The 15,253-nt window shown below is 40.2% G+C and overlaps 1 non-coding gene across 1 annotated transcript; it reads right to left on the reverse strand.

The window, feature by feature from the left end:
* Positions 1 to 5,299: 5,299 nt before the first annotated feature.
* Positions 5,300 to 5,455, reverse strand: LOC130903202 (5.8S ribosomal RNA). The gene has a single exon (XR_009060608.1). It is a non-coding gene; the product is annotated as a 5.8S ribosomal RNA (ribosomal RNA).
* Between the last annotated feature and the right edge of the window lie 9,798 nt (positions 5,456 to 15,253).

Consider the following 15,253-nt stretch of genomic DNA (forward strand, 5'->3'; position numbering starts at 1 on the left):
CGTGTATCGGTAACGCCGAGAAGCGCTTACCGAGGACACGATGAAACACCCTGACAATGACCGATGATATTGTGATCGGTCTCCAGTTGTTAATCAAGCGTCGGTCCCCCCCTTTTGGAATAAGTGTTGTCCTGTTCCCTCGGAGCACCTCGGGAGTAACTCCAAAGAGAAACATGACATTATACAATAGAACCAATCTCTTCACAGGGGCCTTTTTGAGAGCTAGCAGGGGCACTGCGTCTGGACCAGCCGCCCCTGATTTTGAAGTGTTTATGGCCCAGAGGATGTCTGACTCTGTAATTGGCTGGTCCAGTTTATGTTCCTCTTTCTGATCTAAGATTGGTTCGTTGTCTAGGAGAGAGGGACTTCCGAATATGCCCCTGTACTCGGACTCTATTGACGCAATGTCAGGTAGTACATCGTCCCCCCAGAGCGGTTTCCCGTCTAGGATATCACGCGCCAAAGCGGCTCGATCGGATCGATATCGTCGTTGGACGACTTTGTATTTATACGAACGCTCATGGTTCCTGTTATTAAAGACTGGGGCCCTGCGGTTTCCGTTTGCCTTCGTTTTGGGCTTCCCAGTCCCTGCTTCGTTGAAGAGAGCAGTAATATATTCATTCACCTCTTTTCTCACTCCCTCTCTATGGCGGTCTAGGTTGGTGAATTGAGAGTAACGGAATAAAGTGCTATCATAAGTATTCCATCCGTCATTAGCGTGCCAATAATCGTATAAAAACGTAGAGATTGTATTGTGCCGGTGTTCTATCGCAATGGGTACGAACTCCTCAGCATTCGGATTAAGACTCTGACGATCTTTAAAGCTTGAGTCCCTGCCTCGACCTCTAGGACTCTCGAGAAGAGAGAACTCCACTACTTCGCCTTCTGCTTCCTCGTGGGGCCGCGCGTTTTCGTTCTCAAGTTGTTCGAGAACGTCTACGCGGGCCTCGATGTTATTTTCTTTTCTTAAGAATTCGAGGAGTTCCTTGTATCTATCCTGTTTCCGTCTATATTTGATAGAGTCGATTGTACGGTTAGGATAGATACTTTGGAGATGTTTATTTATGAAACGGCCAGTATAGGCGAGTTCGTGTTTGGCCATCTCTATATAGTCCTCATCCTCGAATTCAACGGGGGCATTAGGCTTTTCGTAGAGATTCTCAAGCTCCTCATTGTACTCCACGGGGTGTGCTCTCCGCATGTGCTGTCGCATTCCAGCGTATGTTTTATAAGTTTGTTTGCATACGGAGCAAACATTGCCGTCAGCCGGGGGTGCACCCCGGCAGCGTAGCCTTCTTAAATGGGTCTGAAGCCCAGTATCAGTGGCGAAAGTTTTACCACATATGCACAAGACCATAGTTCTAGGACTGAAACTAGGCCTGTCGTAAGTTCGATTCAATAAATATGGGATAGTTGGGTAGACAGGAAAAGACTTGTCTACCACTTAGATAAAAAGTCGGAAGGTGTACTATCCCTAAAACTAAAACCCCCAGGAGTCTGGAGGTGGGCACGGTCCGATAAAGGAGCCAGATAGGTGACCGTGGGGCAGTCTTCGGATGATCCCAATCTCTTAGAATAGACAAGAGATTGCCGTGTTGGATCAAGACTAAGAATCCTATCTGGGGCGCTCTGTACGTTAGCCACGCTAAAATAAATTCTAGCGTGTTACCGACTCTACCACGGGGAGGTGTACAGAACTTGATTAGGAGGGGCTGCAAACTTTAAAAGCTCACAACCGGGGATTCAAAGGCTTTGAGTGAATTTAACAGAAATGGTCGCCCTGTTGCTTTCTAAACCGCCTTCAAAAGTTCCGGTCGCAAAACTCTCTCCGCTACAGTTCCTAACCCTTAAGAGAGTCATAGTTACTCCCGCCGTTTACCCGCGCTTGCTTGAATTTCTTCACTTTGACATTCAGAGCACTGGGCAGAAATCACATTGAGTCAACACCCGTTGGGGCCATCGCAATGCTTTGTTTTAATTAGACAGTCGGATTCCCCTAGTCCGTGCCAGTTCTGAGCTGACCGTTGAATGGCGGCCGAAGAGGATATCCAAATACCGATTAAGGTAATATGGAACCTCGCAGCAAGACGGTTCCGCGGGAGGCCAAGGCACGGGACCGAACTCGGATTCATAATTATCACAAACTCCAACCAGGAAGGAAAGAGAGATGCTCCAATTACTTCACCTCGCCCAGGCCCGGCACGTCAGCCGTGACCCACTTCCTCGCCAAGCCCGACACGCCCCGATCCTCAGAGCCAATCCTTATCCCGAAGTTACGGATCCAATTTGCCGACTTCCCTTACGTACATTATTCTATCGACTAGAGGCTCTTCACCTTGGAGACCTGCTGCGGATATGGGTACGAACCGGCGCGAGCCTCCACGTGGCCCTCTCCTGGATTTTCAAGGTCCGAGGGGAAGATCCGGACACCGCTGCAACTGCGGTGCTCTTCGCGTTCCAAACCATATCTCCCTGCTAGAGGATTCCATGGAACTCGAACGCTTATGCAGAAAAGAAAACTCTTCCCGGATCTCCCGACGGCGTCTCCAGGTCCTTTTGGGTTACCCCGACGAACTCTCTTGCGAGGGCCCGACTTTTTGACGGTTCCGCTGCCGGGTTCCGGAATAGGAACCGGATTCCCTTTCGCCCGATGGGTGTGTACAAACTTTTTACGTAAGTAAATAAAGCTACACCACATCAACATCGGCTTTCGCCTAGGGCTTAGGATCGACTGACTCGTGTGCAACGGCTGTTCACACGAAACCCTTCTCCACGTCAGTCCTCCAGGGCCTCGCTGGAGTATTTGCTACTACCACCAAGATCTGCACCGACGGCGGCTCCAGACGGCCTCACGGCCAATCCTTCTGCGCACACCGCCGCGACCCTCCTACTCGTCAGAGCTTCATGGTCGCGCGCAAAACGCGAACCGCACATGCCGCTGACGGTCGAGTATAAGCACGACGCTTCAGCGCCATCCATTTTCAGGGCTAGTAACTTCGGCAGGTGAGTTGTTACACACTCCTTGGCGGATTCCGACTTCCATGGCCACCGTCCTGCTGTCTTAAGTTACCAACGCCTTTCATGGTATCCCATAAGCGTCGATTTTGGCGCTTTAACTCGACGTTTGGTTCATCCCACAGCGCCAGTTCTGCTTACCAAAAATGGCCCACTTGGCACTCTGATTCGAGTCTCGCGGCTTCATAAGTTCGAGCAAGCCGGAGATCTCACCCATTTAAAGTTTGAGAATAGGTTGAGGTCGTTTCGACCCCAATGCCTCTAATCATTCGCTTTACCGGATGAAACTCGTACGCTACGAGCGCCAGCTATCCTGAGGGAAACTTCGGAGGGAACCAGCTACTAGATGGTTCGATTAGTCTTTCGCCCCTATACCCAGTTCCGACGATCGATTTGCACGTCAGAATCGCTACGGACCTCCATCAGGGTTTCCCCTGACTTCGTCCTGACCAGGCATAGTTCACCATCTTTCGGGTCCCAGCGTGTACGCTCTTGGTGCGCCTCTTCTCGTAATGAGAACGAGACGCCCCGGGAGTGCGAAGCGTTTACAATTTTTATTTGCAAATCGCTTATCCTCCCTTGGTCTACGCGAGGTAAACCTTTACTTTCATTACGCCTTTAGGTTTAGTTATTTCCCAATGACTCGCGCACATGCTAGACTCCTTGGTCCGTGTTTCAAGACGGGTCCTGAAATTACCCAAATCGATAGCGTCGTTGATCGGCGTTTCAAAACGAGGTCTGTTCGAGAACACCGTAACCAACAGTCGTTCCGGGACAGAATCGGCATTATGTCCGATTACCGTCAAACACGAAACGCTCTTGCTACGGGCCGAACGCTAATTAATCTAGCGGCCCCGCGCCATATTTCTACCGTCGAGCGAGTCTGTCGGAACATCGAGGGTCCCCATGAATTCGAATAAAATCAAGTGGTCTACCACCTCGAGTCTTAGACAGACACCCAACGGATCACGACGTCCTACTAGAGGAAAAGTGCACGCGTTCGATATCGATTAGAAAAACGTAAAACGCGATTTATTGTAATATGCCGAAACACAAACAATATCCGTCATACAAACGTTCAATTTCAATTATCGAAACGCGAATGAATTTCCTCTTTCGACCTTTCGGGTTTCTCAGGTTTACCCCTGAACGGTTTCACGTACTCTTGAACTCTCTCTTCAAAGTGCTTTTCAACTTTCCCTCACGGTACTTGTTCGCTATCGGTCTCGTGGTCATATTTAGCCTTAGATGGAGTTTACCACCCACTTAGGGCTGCACTCTCAAGCAACCCGACTCTCAGGAGAGATCCTCACGCAATCGGCAACGGTCGCTACGGGCCTGGCACCCTCTATGGGCTGTGGCCCCGTTCAAGAAGGACTTGGACGCGCCGCACGATCTCGTGATAAACGGATCCTCCCTAACACCACATTTCCCGGTGGCCGATATCGACCACGGGATTCGGTGCTGGGCTTTTCCCTGTTCGCTCGCAGCTACTGAGGGAATCCTAGTTAGTTTCTTTTCCTCCGCTTAGTAATATGCTTAAATTCAGCGGGTAATCTCACCTGCTCTGAGGTCGATATATTATAATATATCTCGTATAATATTTAAATACAATTCGCCAAACTATCATAAAAAAAAAACGTGTGTTTAATAATATCATCTCTCATATGAAATATAACATTATTTGTTTTTATTTAAAGAGTCGGCAGCAGCAGCAGCAGCATCAGCATCAGCATCAGCAACACACCACCAGCCTTTATACATATATAATATTTTTAATATATATAATTCATATATTTTGTCGATATACCGTGTGTATAAATGATATAAATAAAACACTGGTCAGACGTCCAGTCTTCGAAACTTTATTATTTCTCTCGGACACGACGACCGCGTTATCATTTTATCATAAATATATTATATATACACACACTTATTTATCGACTATATATACGTCGTATATATGTATAATATATATATATATATTATATATAAATATAACTCTCTACCAAACAAATTTTATGTATTTCATATAAATACACGATTAATTTATGGTATAGCGGGTTGTGTTCAAAAATTGCGTAACTTTTTCTATAAAAATTTACGCTGCTTTTCGCACTTTAGGATGCCGCACAAATACAAAAAAAAATACGCACAAGTTTGTATGTGCATGTGTTTTTTCTTAATTAGTGTGCGTTATTGTTTCACATCCAACACGCTTAGGCATTATTTTTCTTTAATAAATAGAAAAATTTTAAATTCTAAGCAGTCTTTTAAATTGATACGACCCTCAGTCAGGAGTGGTCCGGGAACGAGTATCCGAGGACCGCAATGTGCGTTCGAAATGTCGATGTTCATGTGTCCTGCAGTTCACAAGTTGACGCGCAATTAGCTGCGTTCTTCATCGACCCACGAGCCAAGTGATTCACCGTTCAGGGTAATCATTTTATTATTATGTCGTTTTCTCATATTCTATTAAAAAGAAGTATTATGAAATTACATGTTTTGTATTTAGAAGCCGTCCGAGGTGTATCTATCACATAAAAGTGTTATGAAAATATTAACAATAAGGAAAAAAAGTATTATGAAATTAGATGGCCGCTCGATGTATGAACGTACGAGGTGTATTATATAAAAGTTGTATGAAAATAGAAATAATAATGAAAAACAAGTATTATGAAATTAAATTCCGCTCGATATAGGAACTTGTCGAGAAAGATGATTTGTGAAGTTGAATGGAGATGTTTTGTATGTAGAAGCCGTCCGAGGTGTATGACATAAAAGTGTTATGAAAATATTAACAATAAGGAAAAAAAGTATTATGAAATTAGATGGCCGCTCGATGTATGAACGTACGAGGTGTATTATATAAAAGTTGTATGAAAATAGAAATAATAATGAAAAACAAGTATTATGAAATTAAATTCCGCTCGATATAGGAACTTGTCGAGAAAGATGATTTGTGAAGTTGAATGGAGATGTTTTGTATGTAGAAGCCGTCCGAGGTGTATGACATAAAAGTGTTATGAAAATATTAACAATAAGGAAAAAAAGTATTATGAAATTAGATGGCCGCTCGATGTATGAACGTACGAGGTGTATTATATAAAAGTTGTATGAAAATAGAAATAATAATGAAAAACAAGTATTATGAAATTAAATTCCGCTCGATATAGGAACTTGTCGAGAAAGATGATTTGTGAAGTTGAATGGAGATGTTTTGTATGTAGAAGTCGTCCGAGGTGTATGACATAAAAGTGTTATGAAAATATTAACCATAAGGAAAAAAAGTATTATGAAATTAGATCGCCGCTCGATGTATGAACGTACGAGGTGTATTATATAAAAGTTGTATGAAAATAGAAATAATAATGAAAAACAAGTATTATGAAATTAAATTCCGCTCGATATAGGAACTTGTCGAGAAAGATGATTTGTGAAGTTGAATGGAGATGTTTTGTATGTAGAAGTCGTCCGAGGTGTATGACATAAAAATGTTATGAAAATATTAACCATAAGGAAAAAAAGTATTATGAAATTAGATCGCCGCTCGATGTATGAACGTACGAGGTGTATTATATAAAAGTTGTATGAAAATAGAAATAATAATGAAAAACAAGTATTATGAAATTAAATTCCGCTCGATATAGCAATTTGTCGAGAAAGATGATTTGTGAAAATTGAGTGGAGATGTTTTGTATTTAAAAGCCGTCCGAGGTGTATGACATAAAAGTGTTATGAAAATATTAACAATAAGGAAAAAAAGTATTATGAATTTAGATCGCCGCTCGATGTATGAACGTACGAGGTGTATTATATAAAAGTTGTATGAAAATAGAAATAATAATGAAAAACAAGTATTATGAAATTAAATTCCGCTCGATATAGGAACTTGTCGAGAAAGATGATTTGTGAAGTTGAATGGAGATGTTTTGTATGTAGAAGTCGTCCGAGGTGTATGACATAAAAATGTTATGAAAATATTAACCATAAGGAAAAAAAGTATTATGAAATTAGATCGCCGCTCGATGTATGAACGTACGAGGTGTATTATATAAAAGTTGTATGAAAATAGAAATAATAATAAAAAACAAGTATTATGAAATTAAATTCCGCTCGATATAGCAATTTGTCGAGAAAGATGATTTGTGAAAATTGAGTGGAGATGTTTTGTATTTAAAAGCCGTCCGAGGTGTATGACATAAAAGTGTTATGAAAATATTAACAATAAGGAAAAAAAGTATTATGAATTTAGATCGCCGCTCGATGTATGAACGTACGAGGTGTATTATATAAAAGTTGTATGAAAATAGAAATAATAATGAAAAACAAGTATTATGAAATTAAATTCCGCTCGATATAGCAATTTGTCGAGAAAGATGATTTGTGAAAATTGAGTGGAGATGTTTTGTATTTAAAAGCCGTCCGAGGTGTATGACATAAAAGTGTTATGAAAATATTAACCATAAGGAAAAAAAGTATTATGAAATTAGATCGCCGCTCGATGTATGAACGTACGAGGTGTATTATATAAAAGTTGTATGAAAATAGAAATAATAATAAAAAACAAGTATTATGAAATTAAATTCCGCTCGATATAGCAATTTGTCGAGAAAGATGATTTGTGAAAATTGAGTGGAGATGTTTTGTATTTAAAAGCCGTCCGAGGTGTATGACATAAAAGTGTTATGAAAATATTAACAATAAGGAAAAAAAGTATTATGAATTTAGATCGCCGCTCGATGTATGAACGTACGAGGTGTATTATATAAAAGTTGTATGAAAATAGAAATAATAATGAAAAACAAGTATTATGAAATTAAATTCCGCTCGATATAGCAATTTGTCGAAAAAGATGATTTGTGAAAATTGAGTGGAGATGTTTTGTATTTAAAAGCCGTCCGAGGTGTATCTATCACATAAAAGTGTTATGAAAATATTAACAATAAGGAAAAAAAGTATTATGAAATTAGATGGCCGCTCGATGTATGAACGTACGAGGTGTATTATATAAAAGTTTTATGAAAATAGTAATAATTATGAAAAATAAAGTATTACGAAATTACCTAAGTTTGGTGACTGGCCGGCAGAGGGCGCTAGTGTCTATAAAACCGTGTTCAGTTTGTCGTCTGGCCGGCAGAGGGCGCTAGTGTCTATAAAACTGTGTTTAGTTTGTCTTCTGGCCGGCAGAGGGCGCTAGTGTCTATTAAACCGTGTTAAGTTCGGTGACTGACCGGCAGAGGGCGCTAGTGTCTATAAAACCGTGTTCAGTTTGTCGTCTGGCCGGCAGAGGGCGCTAGTGTCTATAAAACTGTGTTTAGTTTGTCTTCTGGCCGGCAGAGGGCGCTAGTGTCTATTAAACCGTGTTAAGTTCGGTGACTGGCCGGCAGAGGGCGCTAGTGTCTATAAAAATGTGTTTAGTTTGTCGTCTCTCCGGCAGAGGGCGCTAGTGTCTATAAAACCGTGTTAAGTTCGGTGACTGGCCGGCAGAGGGCGCTAGTGTCTATAAAAATGTGTTTAGTTTGTCGTCTCTCCGGCAGAGGGCGCTAGTGTCTATAAAACCGTGTTAAGTTCGGTGACTGGCCGGCAGAGGGCGCTAGTGTCTATTAAACCGTGTTAAGTTCGGTGACTGGCCGGCAGAGGGCGCTAGTGTCTATAAAACAGTGTTAAGTTCGGTGACTGGCCGGCAGAGGGCGCTAGTGTCTATAAAACCGTATAAAGTTTGGTGTCTGGTCGGCAGGATATAGGAACTTGTCGAAAAAGTTGAATTGTGTAAATTGGATGGAAATTTTTTTTATGTAGAAGTCGTTCGAGGTATATTATATAAAAGTGTTATGAAAATATTAACAATAACGGAAAAAAGTATTATGAAATTAGATGGCCGCTCGATGTATGAACGTACGAGGTGTATTATATAAAAGTTGTATGAAAATAGAAATAATAATGAAAAACAAGTATTATGAAATTTAATTCCGCTCGATATAGGAACTTGTCGAGAAAGATGATATGTGAAGTTGAATGGAGATGTTTTGTATGTAGAAGTCGTCCGAGGTGTATGACATAAAAGTGTTATGAAAATATTAACGATAAAGAAAAAAAGTATTATGAAATTAGATCGTCGCTCGATGTATGAACGTACGAGGTGTATTATATAAAAGTTGTATGAAAATAGTAATAATTATGAAAAGCAAAGTATTACGAAATTAGCTAAGTTCGGTGACTGGCCGGCAGAGAGCGCTAGTGTCTATAAAACGGTATTTAGTTTGTCTTCTGGCCGGCAGAGGGCGCTAGTGTCTATTAAACCGTGTTAAGTTCGGTGACTGGCCGGCAGAGGGCGCTAGTGTCTATAAAAAGGTGTTTAGTTTGTCGTCTCTCCGGCAGAGGGCGCTAGTGTCTATGAAAAGGTGTTTAGTTTGTCGTCTCTCCGGCAGAGGGCGCTAGTGTCTATAAAAAGGTGTTTAGTTTGTCGTCTCTCCGGCAGAGGGCGCTAGTGTCTATAAAACAGTGTTAAGTTCGGTGTCTGGCCGGCAGAGGGCGCTAGTGTCTATAAAACCGTATTAAGTTTGGTGTCTGGTCGGCAGGATATAGGAACTTGTCGAAAAAGTTGAATTGTGTAAATTGAATGGAAATTTTTTTTATGTAGAAGCCGTTCGAGGTATATTATATAAAAGTGTTATGAAAATATTAACAATAACGGAAAAAAGTATTATGAAATTAGATGGCCGCTCGATGTATGAACGTACGAGGTGTATTATATAAAAGTTGTATGAAAATAGTAATAATTATGAAAAGCAAAGTATTAGGAAATTAGATTCCGCTCGATATAGGAACTTGTCGAAAAAGATGAATTGTGAAAATTGAATGAAGGTGTTTAGTATGTAGAAGCCGTTCGGGGTGTAACATATAAAAGTTGTATAAAAATAGTGAAACAAAGGGAAAAAAGTATTGTGAATTTATATTCCGCTCGATATAATAGGTACTTGTCCAAAAATAAAGAAATAGATGTATGTTAGTTTCGGTTGTGTGAAGCGATGCACACCTGGGACACCTTCTGATGGGTATTATGAAGATTTTTCCATCCACACTAAAAAAAACGTTAGGTTAGGTTAGGTTAGGTTAGGTTAGGTTAGGTTAGGTTAGGTTAGGTTAGGTTAGGTTAGGTTAGGTTAGGTTAGGTTAGGTTAGGTTAGGTTAGGTTAGGTTAGGTTAGGTTAGGTTAGGTTAGGTTAGGTTAGGTTAGGTTAGGTTAGGTTAGGTTAGGTTAGGTTAGGTTAGGTTAGTTTAGGTTAGGTTAGGTTAGGTTAGGTTAGGTTAGGTTAGGTTAGGGTAAGTTAGTTTAAAGTTTTATGAAAATAGAAACCGTTCGAGGTGTAACATATAAAAGTTCGGTGACTGGCCGGCAGAGGGCGCTAGTGTCTATAAAAATGTGTTTAGTTTGTCGTCTCTCCGGCAGAGGGCGCTAGTGTCTATAAAACCGTGTTCAGTTTGTCGTCTGGCCGGCAGAGGGCGCTAGTGTCTATAAAACTGTGTTTGGTTTGTCTTCTGGCCGGCAGAGGGCGCTAGTGTCTATTAAACCGTGTTAAGTTCGGTGACTGGCCGGCAGAGGGCGCTAGTGTCTATAAAACAGTGTTAAGTTCGGTGACTGGCCGGCAGAGGGCGCTAGTGTCTATAAAACCGTATAAAGTTTGGTGTCTGGTCGGCAGGATATAGGAACTTGTCGAAAAAGTTGAATTGTGTAAATTGGATGGAAATTTTTTTTATGTAGAAGTCGTTCGAGGTATATTATATAAAAGTGTTATGAAAATATTAACAATAACGGAAAAAAGTATTATGAAATTAGATGGCCGCTCGATGTATGAACGTACGAGGTGTATTATATAAAAGTTGTATGAAAATAGAAATAATAATGAAAAACAAGTATTATGAAATTTAATTCCGCTCGATATAGGAACTTGTCGAGAAAGATGATATGTGAAGTTGAATGGAGATGTTTTGTATGTAGAAGTCGTCCGAGGTGTATGACATAAAAGTGTTATGAAAATATTAACGATAAAGAAAAAAAGTATTATGAAATTAGATCGTCGCTCGATGTATGAACGTACGAGGTGTATTATATAAAAGTTGTATGAAAATAGTAATAATTATGAAAAGCAAAGTATTACGAAATTAGCTAAGTTCGGTGACTGGCCGGCAGAGAGCGCTAGTGTCTATAAAACGGTATTTAGTTTGTCTTCTGGCCGGCAGAGGGCGCTAGTGTCTATTAAACCGTGTTAAGTTCGGTGACTGGCCGGCAGAGGGCGCTAGTGTCTATAAAAAGGTGTTTAGTTTGTCGTCTCTCCGGCAGAGGGCGCTAGTGTCTATGAAAAGGTGTTTAGTTTGTCGTCTCTCCGGCAGAGGGCGCTAGTGTCTATAAAAAGGTGTTTAGTTTGTCGTCTCTCCGGCAGAGGGCGCTAGTGTCTATAAAACAGTGTTAAGTTCGGTGTCTGGCCGGCAGAGGGCGCTAGTGTCTATAAAACCGTATTAAGTTTGGTGTCTGGTCGGCAGGATATAGGAACTTGTCGAAAAAGTTGAATTGTGTAAATTGAATGGAAATTTTTTTTATGTAGAAGCCGTTCGAGGTATATTATATAAAAGTGTTATGAAAATATTAACAATAACGGAAAAAAGTATTATGAAATTAGATGGCCGCTCGATGTATGAACGTACGAGGTGTATTATATAAAAGTTGTATGAAAATAGTAATAATTATGAAAAGCAAAGTATTAGGAAATTAGATTCCGCTCGATATAGGAACTTGTCGAAAAAGATGAATTGTGAAAATTGAATGAAGGTGTTTAGTATGTAGAAGCCGTTCGGGGTGTAACATATAAAAGTTGTATAAAAATAGTGAAACAAAGGGAAAAAAGTATTGTGAATTTATATTCCGCTCGATATAATAGGTACTTGTCCAAAAATAAAGAAATAGATGTATGTTAGTTTCGGTTGTGTGAAGCGATGCACACCTGGGACACCTTCTGATGGGTATTATGAAGATTTTTCCATCCACACTAAAAAAAACGTTAGGTTAGGTTAGGTTAGGTTAGGTTAGGTTAGGTTAGGTTAGGTTAGGTTAGGTTAGGTTAGGTTAGGTTAGGTTAGGTTAGGTTAGGTTAGGTTAGGTTAGGTTAGGTTAGGTTAGGTTAGGTTAGGTTAGGTTAGGTTAGGTTAGGTTAGGTTAGGTTAGGTTAGGTTAGGTTAGGTTAGGTTAGGTTAGGTTAGGTTAGGTTAGGTTAGGTTAGGTTAGGTTAGGTTAGGTTAGGTTAGGGTAAGTTAGTTTAAAGTTTTATGAAAATAGAAACCGTTCGAGGTGTAACATATAAAAGTTGTATGAAATAGATGTATTGTGAAAGTTGGATTAGAAAAAGTTCGTGTTTAGTTTGTCGTCTGGCCGGCAGAGGGCGCTAGTGTCTATAAAACCGTGTTAAGTTTGGCGTCTCTCCGGCAGAGGGCGCTAGTGTCTATAAAACCGTGTTAAGTTCGGTGACTGGCCGGCAGAGGGCGCTAGTGTCTATTAAACCGTGTTAAGTTCGGTGACTGGCCGGCAGAGGGCGCTAGTGTCTATAAAACAGTGTTAAGTTCGGTGACTGGCCGGCAGAGGGCGCTAGTGTCTATAAAACCGTATAAAGTTTGGTGTCTGGTCGGCATGTCGAAAAAGTTGAATTGTGTAAATTGGATGGAAATTTTTTTTATGTAGAAGTCGTTCGAGGTATATTATATAAAAGTGTTATGAAAATATTAACAATAACGGAAAAAAGTATTATGAAATTAGATGGCCGCTCGATGTATGAACGTACGAGGTGTATTATATAAAAGTTGTATGAAAATAGAAATAATAATGAAAAACAAGTATTATGAAATTTAATTCCGCTCGATATAGGAACTTGTCGAGAAAGATGATATGTGAAGTTGAATGGAGATGTTTTGTATGTAGAAGTCGTCCGAGGTGTATGACATAAAAGTGTTATGAAAATATTAACGATAAAGAAAAAAAGTATTATGAAATTAGATCGTCGCTCGATGTATGAACGTACGAGGTGTATTATATAAAAGTTGTATGAAAATAGTAATAATTATGAAAAGCAAAGTATTACGAAATTAGCTAAGTTCGGTGACTGGCCGGCAGAGAGCGCTAGTGTCTATAAAACGGTATTTAGTTTGTCTTCTGGCCGGCAGAGGGCGCTAGTGTCTATTAAACCGTGTTAAGTTCGGTGACTGGCCGGCAGAGGGCGCTAGTGTCTATAAAAAGGTGTTTAGTTTGTCGTCTCTCCGGCAGAGGGCGCTAGTGTCTATGAAAAGGTGTTTAGTTTGTCGTCTCTCCGGCAGAGGGCGCTAGTGTCTATAAAAAGGTGTTTAGTTTGTCGTCTCTCCGGCAGAGGGCGCTAGTGTCTATAAAACAGTGTTAAGTTCGGTGTCTGGCCGGCAGAGGGCGCTAGTGTCTATAAAACCGTATTAAGTTTGGTGTCTGGTCGGCAGGATATAGGAACTTGTCGAAAAAGTTGAATTGTGTAAATTGAATGGAAATTTTTTTTATGTAGAAGCCGTTCGAGGTATATTATATAAAAGTGTTATGAAAATATTAACAATAACGGAAAAAAGTATTATGAAATTAGATGGCCGCTCGATGTATGAACGTACGAGGTGTATTATATAAAAGTTGTATGAAAATAGTAATAATTATGAAAAGCAAAGTATTAGGAAATTAGATTCCGCTCGATATAGGAACTTGTCGAAAAAGATGAATTGTGAAAATTGAATGAAGGTGTTTAGTATGTAGAAGCCGTTCGGGGTGTAACATATAAAAGTTGTATAAAAATAGTGAAACAAAGGGAAAAAAGTATTGTGAATTTATATTCCGCTCGATATAATAGGTACTTGTCCAAAAATAAAGAAATAGATGTATGTTAGTTTCGGTTGTGTGAAGCGATGCACACCTGGGACACCTTCTGATGGGTATTATGAAGATTTTTCCATCCACACTAAAAAAAACGTTAGGTTAGGTTAGGTTAGGTTAGGTTAGGTTAGGTTAGGTTAGGTTAGGTTAGGTTAGGTTAGGTTAGGTTAGGTTAGGTTAGGTTAGGTTAGGTTAGGTTAGGTTAGGTTAGGTTAGGTTAGGTTAGGTTAGGTTAGGTTAGGTTAGGTTAGGTTAGGTTAGGTTAGGTTAGGTTAGGTTAGGTTAGGTTAGGTTAGGTTAGTTTAGGTTAGGTTAGGTTAGGTTAGGTTAGGTTAGGTTAGGTTAGGGTAAGTTAGTTTAAAGTTTTATGAAAATAGAAACCGTTCGAGGTGTAACATATAAAAGTTGTATGAAATAGATGTATTGTGAAAGTTGGATTAGAAAAAGTTCGTGTTTAGTTTGTCGTCTGGCCGGCAGAGGGCGCTAGTGTCTATAAAACCGTGTTAAGTTTGGCGTCTCTCCGGCAGAGGGCGCTAGTGTCTATAAAACCGTGTTAAGTTCGGTGACTGGCCGGCAGAGGGCGCTAGTGTCTATTAAACCGTGTTAAGTTCGGTGACTGGCCGGCAGAGGGCGCTAGTGTCTATAAAACAGTGTTAAGTTCGGTGACTGGCCGGCAGAGGGCGCTAGTGTCTATAAAACCGTATAAAGTTTGGTGTCTGGTCGGCAGGATATAGGAACTTGTCGAAAAAGTTGAATTGTGTAAATTGGATGGAAATTTTTTTTATGTAGAAGTCGTTCGAGGTATATTATATAAAAGTGTTATGAAAATATTAACAATAACGGAAAAAAGTATTATGAAATTAGATGGCCGCTCGATGTATGAACGTACGAGGTGTATTATATAAAAGTTGTATGAAAATAGAAATAATAATGAAAAACAAGTATTATGAAATTTAATTCCGCTCGATATAGGAACTTGTCGAGAAAGATGATATGTGAAGTTGAATGGAGATGTTTTGTATGTAGAAGTCGTCCGAGGTGTATGACATAAAAGTGTTATGAAAATATTAACGATAAAGAAAAAAAGTATTATGAAATTAGATCGTCGCTCGATGTATGAACGTACGAGGTGTATTATATAAAAGTTGTATGAAAATAGTAATAATTATGAAAAGCAAAGTATTACGAAATTAGCTAAGTTCGGTGACTGGCCGGCAGAGAGCGCTAGTGTCTATAAAACGGTATTTAGTTTGTCTTCTGGCCGGCAGAGGGCGCTAGTGTCTATTAAACCGTGTTAAGTTCGGTGAC

The sequence above is a fragment of the Diorhabda carinulata genome, unplaced genomic scaffold (genome assembly GCF_026250575.1).
Source record: "Diorhabda carinulata isolate Delta unplaced genomic scaffold, icDioCari1.1 Dcau_14, whole genome shotgun sequence".
Lineage (NCBI taxonomy): Eukaryota > Metazoa > Arthropoda > Insecta > Coleoptera > Chrysomelidae > Diorhabda > Diorhabda carinulata.